Here is a 9,438-nt window from a genome sequence, read left to right as displayed (position 1 = left end):
TCGGATCCATGATTAAGGGGTATCCGAGCAACACTATAAACAAGTAATCAGGATGCTAATCAGGCAATCCAAAAGTTTAAATCACTATTACTTTTCTTGTTGATAATAAATGATCATTCCCCAGTTTACATTTGGTACACAGAAAATTTGGTACGCACAAAAGAAGTTGCAGGGCATGCTGGGTTGTCCTTTTTTGCTTCGCTACTTCCCCCTTAGACTTAACTAATGCAGCCTGATTGGCTGATGCATCTTTCCCTCCTGGTTTCCCCTCCCACACCTCTGTTCCTCTCTGATTGGCCAATATTTCTCATGCTGAGACAATGCACTTTCTATAGTAAAGGGCGGGCAAATCAGGCAGAGGAGACTAAGGGCGGATATTACATCTTGACTGGCTTCAAAATAGCCACAGTAAATATGGAAACTGTCTAGAATAGGCTTCTCTACTTTTCCTTTATAAAATTCACAGGAATCATAACGTGGACAGTGCAATACATATGTTATGTAAGTAGAGCAAGTATTTATCTACTTATATATTTGGTTTTTTTTTCTGAGATAGTATGGCTGACAGCTCCTCTTTAAAGTGAACCAGAGACGAAGCACCCCCATGCATTTTACCATATATATCGCAGAGAAATGAACAGCGTTGCTTAAAAACAGATAAGTGCCTACCTGCAAGAGAGTGCAAGCCCCACTTGTGGGCTAAAATACACATCTAGCATACACATGACCTGTCTACCACTGGAGGATGTTGGTTTCCTGTAACAGCTTGCATGCAACTTGTTAAAGGGACTCCGAGCAGTGCAGAAACTATGGAAAGATGCATATCATTGTAAAGCTCTCTTTCTCCTCTTTCCAATGATATATAAACCGCCACCCTACACCTTTTAATTTTCGCCATTTTCGCGATCGAAATTGCTGTGGCCGCAACTTCGATCGTGAAAATAGAGAAAACTAAAAGGCGTAGGGTGACGATTTAGGTGTCGTCAGAAAGAGGAGAAATAGAGCTTTAAAATGATATCCATCTTTCCATAGTTACATTGTATTACACAGGGCGACTTTTTCCTAAAGTCGGCAGCTCCATTCTGCTGAATGGAGCTGCTGACTTTGAGAAAAAGTCGCCCTGTGTGATACCGTGGCAATTTCGATCGCGAAAATAGCGAAAACTAAAAGGCGTAGGGCGGTGGGTTATATATCATTGGAAAGAGGAGAAAGAGTGCTTTGAAATGATATGCATCTTTCCATAGTTTCTGCACTGCTCGGAGTCCCTTTAAGTACTCGTCCCTCCCACTGCGGAGAAGTCATCCTCATATGGGAGGGGACCTAACACTAACTAAATCCTAACCTATGCATAGCCTGGGCGCGCTACCAAGTAATGCTGATGCGCTGAACCACCTTTTGCACAATTTACCATATATATCAATGGGAACATGACAGCAAACACCTACTCTGCTCTTTGTTTCATTCTTCACTGCTAAATCCACCTGTTATTAGCTCTGATAAGAATCCCAGACTGAGCATTCAGTCTAGCTTTGCCCCGGAATGTTAAAGTCAGTCTTCTGTGATGTCTTTTCAAGCCCAAGTTTGCCCCCTTGTGGCTCTGCTTTCCCGCTATGTATCCTTACTAGGATTTCCTATTTTAAGTGTGGCTATTTTGAAGTCAATCCTGATGTCATTTCCTCTCTGAGGGCCCATTTCCACTATCGTGAATTCGCATGCGTTTTTCACATGTGAATTCGCATAGCAATACAAGTGAATGGGACTGTTTCCACTTGTCAGGATTCCTTTGCGTTGTTCTGTGCAGAAAAAAATCGCATGGCAGAGCCATCAGAATTCTGCTGTGCAAATCGCATACAATGTATTTAATAGGAAATTTGCATGCAGTTTGGGTATGCGAATTTTCATGCTAATCCGCATGCGAATTTGCATAGAGACAATGGAAAATCACACCAGCACTGCCATGGTTAAATTCGCATACATTGTCATCCATGCGAATTCGCATAAAAATTTGCATGAAAATTTGCATAGACCCGCATGCGAATTTTTCCCGCGACGATTCCCACCGCACAAGTGGAAATGCAGCCTGACTCTCCTCTGCCTGATTGTGTATGCATTACCCGCCCTTCACTATAGAAAGTGCATTGTCTCCACATGAGAAATACTGGCCAATCGGAGAGGAACAGAGGTGTGGGAGGGAAAAACAGGAGGGAAAGAGGCTCCAATCAGGCTGCATTAGTTCAGTCTGAGGGGAAGTAGAGAAGCAAAAAAGGACAACCCAGCATGCCCTGCAACTTCCTTTTTGCGTACCAAATTTTGGATTGCCTGATTAGCATCCTTATTACTTGTTTACCAGATAAAAATAAAGAATTGATTTTTACATTTTATGCCTGACAGTTACACTTTAAAGTGCACCCAAAGTGAAACTTGAGGGAAGTTAGATAGTCAGTCACCTTAGAAGAAGGAAGCCTATGGATAAGTCCGAGGCTTCCTCCGCCCCCCCCCTCCAGCTTGCCATTCCAGCTCTGAGACCACCCTGATCCTGTTTGACAAGGGCTTGTGGAATAGCTTTACATGGCCATCCTCCCATCCATGTATGAGCATGGCCGCCCTTTTCCACCATGCAGGAGTGGCTTTGTGCTGCTATGCAATCTGACTGCACAGTGTGACCATGCCATTCACGGACAGGAGCGCAGGGGCAAAGAAGAAGAAGGTCTTAGCCACCAATGGTGGGCTCAAGAAGGATCAGAGAAGTGTCTGGAGGATCCAGAGGCTTCTCTCTACTGAGGTAAGTATGTAGTGATTTTGTTTTTAAAAGTCACAGGTTTGCTTTAGAACCTCACAGCAAGCCCTCCTCTTCCTGTCCGAAAATTTGACTCTAGTGAAAAGTCATATCTTTCAAGGAGTGATTACAGAGACTGGGGGAAGGAGGGGAGGAATGGACATTGCACAGTGGGATGTGGATGCAGCGAGAACATACACTCTATGGTTACCTTATGAAGCTTTGCCTCTGGCAGGGGACGTTTAAGAAAGTATCCAATCCCAAACTTTTTTTTAAAGCCAAGTTTAGAATTTGCCATAACTTCACGCTTACTATAAAGAACCTCTTTCTACACAGACAATTAAAAAATCTCCTTTCCTCCATACGTAGTTCAAGTCCTCTTGAGAATAAATGCTTTTTTTATGTTATACTGAGCTGATTTTGTATTAAAAGTTTCTTATTACAACTCCCTGCTGTTTTGTACTGTGATTTATTTAAACTATTTCTGTTGTGACAGGATTATAAGCCAAGATCATATACAAAGGAAAATGATGGCCTATATTAAAATCTTCAATTCATGCATGTATTTCTGGTGTAGATAAAGTGGTATAAAACTCCAAAATACAAAAATACTGTTTTTTTTTTCTCTGAAATACATGTTTATACTTTAGTAAAGCTAACTGGTAAAATATCTATATGTGCGTATATATGCATAGTTTATGATCTTGATTGGATACAGTTGATGAGACCAGGTCAGGGAAATGACACTTGTATTTAGGATTAGGTCTAAGTTGTTTCTCTATGCAGAGGTTCAGCAGCCGGTCTCGGCCCAGCCAACGGGGCTGTTGACTCCTCCTACATGGCCTGAGTGTATAAGGCTTGTACAGGACCTTCTGATGTAACATTGTAACTGAGCGGGTCTGCCAGGAGTAGAAGAAAGGCATTTTATCACCGGACTCTTTATTTCCAATCAAATTTTAATACACAGACCCACGTACCGTAATCCAAATGACCAAACAGACAAAGCAACTATTTCTTTTGATTTTCACCCCTTTATTTTACTGTGGGCTATTTTGTTTATTTGTTAATTTTTGGACATTTTACTTTATTTTGATGCACTACTTTTACTTTCTAGATACATTATATAAAATAATTTAGCCTGCTCTAAATATAGCCAGAATTGAATATACACCCCTTCACTGCGTCGAAAAATGCAGGTCGCCACAGGAACCCTGAGTTCACCGGTTCTTTGGGTTAATCAATGTTATGTTACAACAAAACAGTGGTGGTGATCATTGGTATGCTAATGATTCTGTGTTGTAGTTATTAGCATGTAGATTGAAACTGGGCCAATCAAAATCCGGTGCAACTGCATTTGACTATTCCATTGCCTAGCTCGCAACTGTTGCTCTTTCAGAGAGACAGTCCCTCTTTGGGAACCCTCTCCCTGTGTCCCTCTTTCTTCCTCATTTGTGCCTCTTTCAAGACTGATGTACACATCTGTGTTAAATATATGTATTTTTCTACTGAAAAATGTGTTTAATTGGCTCTAAACTTTATTCCTATCCATTAACCCATTAGCATTTCAAACAAAATGTTTAGTTTGAAGACTGATGCTGGCAAATCTCTAATGGCTGCCTAGTGGGCGGCAGGCAGCGGTTATATTCAGGGCTGTGGAGTCGGATGAGGAGTCGGGGCAATTTTGGGCACCCGGAGTCGGAGTTGGAGTCGTGATTTCATAAACTGAGGAGTCGGAGTCGGGAGTCGGAGTCGGCTGATTTTTGTACAAAATCCACATCCCTGTTAAGTATTAGACTAAGGAGTCGGAAGTCGAGGAGTCGGAGTCGGAGCCATTTTGGGTACCCGGAGTCGGAGTCGTGATTTCATAAACTGAGGAGTCGGAGTCGGAAGATTTTTGTACCGACCCCACAGCCCTGGTTATATTTACTCTCTCTGAACTTCCAACAGCTCCTCTGGCTCCCAATCACTTCCGATCACATGATTGACATGCGATCAGGATCCAGGAGACAGTGTAAGCGTTACAGCACCACCCGGTGGTGGAAGAGGGGTGTTGGAAGAGATGGCAGAGACTCTTTATCACCTATCTCAAAAATGTGTGCTGTAATCACTGTAATTGCCTGACAGTGATCACACGGTCAGGACTCAGGAGCAAATGACATTAGCTCCTGACCGGCATGCAGAGCTCAGGTGGAGTGCAGCGGTGCCAGAGTGACAAGAGAGGCAGGAGTATGTGGGTACGAGTAGTTGAAATCCATGCCTTGTCCTCGATAAGAGGCAGTAAACAGAGCGTAGATTTCAATTACTTACGTCTGGTAGAAGTTAATCAGGAACAAAAACACAATTGGACAAGATTCCAAAAATGGAATAGCTGGATAGTTAAATATTTGGAAGGGTAACTTCCGTACACATTCATTGGTCATATGTAGGCAGGCATCCATGCTGCAGACATTATTATTAGTAAAGTGTAGGTATTATTAAAGGAGAGTGGAATATAAAACAAGGACACCACAAAGATACCTGCTACAGATTCTTTATTTGACACAAAATTGTTCTAAAGCATAAACAGGTGAACTCTGGGTGACCCCAGCATACATGACTTTTTCATTTCAAAAGTAAAAACCAACCTTGAATTGACAGTCCTTTCCTAGACTTCCCAGTGTCATTCAGTCCTTGAAAAACCTCACCTATAGACACCAGGATACAGTCCAATCATAGGGGCTGCTAGTACCAGTCAGTCCCACCCACGAGGTGCTTGAAATGTAAAAATTCCTTTATATTATGTTTGTTTCCTCTTAGATGACGTACAGCTTTGATGTCCTTCCGTTCCTAACTCTTTGATAAGAGCAGAATTATCATAAGGACAGCAGAGTACAGACAATGTTCAATGTATTTGCTGCTAAGGAGTCCCGCCCCTGAGGGGCTTAAAATGTAAAAGCCTCTGACAGTCTTGTCTTGGACACGGTTTTGATGTCCTTCAGTTCCTAACTCTTTAATAAAAGCTGAATTATCATAAGGTAAGGACAGCAGAGTACAGACAATATACAATGTAATGTGTTCTGCGGAGTACCGCCCACGAGGACCTTAAAATTAGAAAAACTATTTGACAGTCTTGTCTTGGATACAGTTTTGGTGTCCTTCAGCTTCTGACTCTTTAATAAGAAACATCACATAGACAGCAAAGTATGGTGAATTTCTAATGGAATGAGTGAGGTTTAGAGTAAATTCATTTAGTAAACGCCTGTAAAGGTGCTTTAAATACTTTTGGTGTTGCAAGAGTGTTTGATTTTAGGTCTTCTTTACAGCCCAAATTCAGTACAGCTCTTATTTGCATTTTAACAAAACATTATTATAAGGTGATTATGTATAAAAAAAATGTGGATTCTCAGATTTAAGCCATGCCTCCTGGCTAAAGACTTTCAGCCCTGATAGGTTATACATTAGTTGTAGTTTTAGCTCTAGCTAACAGAGCAATCATTCTGAGAGCCCATTTGACGTAACAGTAGGGATGGTTGAAAAATGTCAGTAGAATCAGGGTTGCCAACTCATCCCTTTAAATACTGACACATCTAAGTTACACAGGTTCTGGGGCTTCTCACACATAATCAGTGCCTAAACTGCATCTAACGAGCCACAAGACATGTATAATTCATAAGCGTCCATATTTAAAGGAATGAGTTGGCAACACTGAGTAGAATACCAATTTCCGAGTTTCCAATCCGAAATGGGCTTACCACAGTGGTAATCAGAAATTGAAAATCAGCTGCGGAGATCGAGTGGCACTTTGCACGTGTTTGCAACTGATGTGAGAGTGATATAGAGGCTGACATATTTATTTCCTTTTAAACAATACCAGTTGCCTGGCAGCCCTGCTGGTCTATTTGGCTGCAGTAGTGTCTGAATCACCCCTGAAACAACCATGCAGCTAATCTTATCAGATCTGACAATAATGTCAGAAACAGCTGATCTGCTGCAAGCTTGTTCAGGGTCTGTGGCTAAAAGTATTATAGACAGGGGATCAGCAGGACAGCCAGGCATCTGTTATTGCATAAAAGGAAATAAATATGGCAGCCTCCATATCTCTCTCACTTCAGTTGTGCTTGAATGCCACATTAGAATTTGATTGCTTCACTTTCAATCTGCATACATTTGCATGCAAAATAGAATAACCCCACATCAGCTTGGAATTCTTTGTGCCTCATTGACCATCTCTATTTGTTAATAACACTTTTATGCTTCTTTATTTGATTTACACTGATTTTATATAGATATAGATAGCTGGTAGTGTTAAATGCACATACACACTGCGTATTTTTACAAACGACGGGTCCGTCAGACCCTCCCGCCGAGTGGATCAGCAAAAACAGTCTTATCAGTCTGCCGACAGCTTGAACTCACGTGCTACTGTCGAAAGAACGACCACCCCGCGGGAGGGTGTGATGGACCCGTCGTTTGTAAAAATACGGCGTGTGTATGTGCCTTAACCCTCTGGGGGATAATCCCGAGCTGAGCTCGGGGTAAGCCGCCACAGAGGTTTTCTCAGGCCCTGGTGGGCCGATTTGCATAATTTTTTTGTTGTTGCACGCAGCTAGCACTTTGCTAGCTGCGTGTATATACCGATCGCCGCCGCTCCACGCTGATTCGCCGCTACTCGCCGTGCCGTGCCGCTCCCCCCCCCCCCCCAAGACCCCCTGCGCAGCCTGGCCAATCAGTGCCAGGCAGCGCTGAGGGGTGGATCGAGACTCCCTCTGACGTCACGACGTCGTTGACGTCGATGACGTCATCCCGATCGTCGCCATGGCGACGGGGGAAGCCAAACAGGAAATCCCGTTCTGAATGGGATTTCCTGTTTGCTTTGTATGCCGGAGGCGATCGGAGGGGGTGGGGGGATGCCGCTGCACAGCGGCTATCATGTAGCGAGCCCTGGGCTCGCTACATGATTTTAAAAATAAAAATTTTTTAAAAATAGTGCTGCGCCACCTCCTGGGCGATATAATTGTATCCCCCAGGAGGTTAAAGGAAACATCCAAGTAGTTCTGAGCCTGCTCAGTACTGTCCTGATGACATCGGAGAGAGACCACGTGACTCGCACGGTGCAGCGCAGAAGAGGCCGACCCTGCGCCAGGGGAGAAGACCGGGAGCCTCCAGGGCTGCGCCGAGGGTACAGGCGACTGCCACGAGCTGGAGGAAGCCCCAGGTAAGTGGATCTTTTGGGGGGGCAGATGGGACACAGAGGTATGTTCTCTACCTAATGACATGGCTTTGTGTCCCCCAACTGCCACTCTCTGCCTCCCCACCGTCGTGTTATAGCCCCCCCTCCCCCGAGTTTAGCGACAAGTTTTGCCGCTAACTCGGAGGTAAACAGAGGGGACAGGAATTCCCATTTAAAATGCCCACCGGGGGCGTTCCTGCAGGGTTTCCTGAGCTGCCACTGGGCAGCTCTATCCCCTGGCCATGCCTCCTGCCACTCCCCCCCCTGCACGCTATGAGAGACACACAGTCTCTCAGGGCAGCTACGTGACCCAGAGGTCATGCAAGTCAAAGTGAGCCATTGCGGTCCACAGGAGCGGCGAGGAGCAGCGTAGTCTGTTTTTTTTTTTTTTTTTTTTTTTAGCCCACCTTGGGCTCTCTTTAATGCAAACCTGAACTGAAAAACTTGCTTCAGGTTTAATACTTACCTCAGTACAGGGAAGAGCTCTGGATAGTATAGAACAGGGGTAGGGAACCTATGGCTCGGGAGACGGATGTGGCTCTTTTGATGACTATATCTGGCTCACATACAAATCAGTAGGGGTTGGTTCTGCTGTAGCATGCACTACTAACTTACTCGCGCTACCCCAAAACGAACAACGGCTGCTCCAATTGTCCCACTCTGGAGCCTGTCAGGTCCAGTGACTTTGTAGGATGAGATCCCCGCACTTTGGCCCAATAAGCTGCCTGTCAAGTGCTGAAGACGTATCTGACACTTCTGCTGCCCGGAGGATCAACTGTATACACATCACCATGTCAACAGGGATGTGAGCCCTACTGTACCAGTTTGAAACCTATTGTACGGCTCTCACTGAATTACATTTTAAAATATGTGGCGTTTATGGCTCGCTCAGCCAAAAAGGTTCCTAACCCCTGCTATAGAGCTTTACCGACCCTCTGCCCGGCCCAACGTTCCAGCGCTGTCCGCCAGTAAAGCTGCTCAGTAGAATAGCTCCTCGGTACTATTCTTGTCCCTGAGTAGATCTGAGGACGGGTGCATTGCTGCTGGACTCACCCCTGCACAGTACAGATTCACATGTCCTCCAAACTACTCGCATTACATGGGCAACTGAGCAGGCAGAATAGCTTTATCAGCAGACAGCGCTGGGAAGAAGGACGGGAACTCTATGTGCTATCCAAAGTCAGGTAAGTATTAAACCTAAAGTGAGTTTCCTTCAGAGCAGGGACAAGGTCCTCCAGCACCCAAGGCTGAGACACCAAAGTGCGCCCCCCATCCCTCCCACCCCAGCCGTCACACACTGATCGCTATTACACTAAGAGGGCCACAGGGCCCACAACCTCCCCAACACCTTAATATGTAGTTATCTGGCTTGCAGTCACTGCTATGTATCCCCTTTTCTTATTTCTTTCTGCTTCATACACAATTAGGAATGACAGCTGAATGAATTGTGCGC

This window comes from Hyperolius riggenbachi, unplaced genomic scaffold (assembly GCF_040937935.1).
Source record: "Hyperolius riggenbachi isolate aHypRig1 unplaced genomic scaffold, aHypRig1.pri scaffold_484, whole genome shotgun sequence".
Taxonomy (NCBI): Eukaryota; Metazoa; Chordata; class Amphibia; order Anura; family Hyperoliidae; genus Hyperolius; species Hyperolius riggenbachi.
This window is presented reverse-complemented; position numbering follows the sequence as displayed.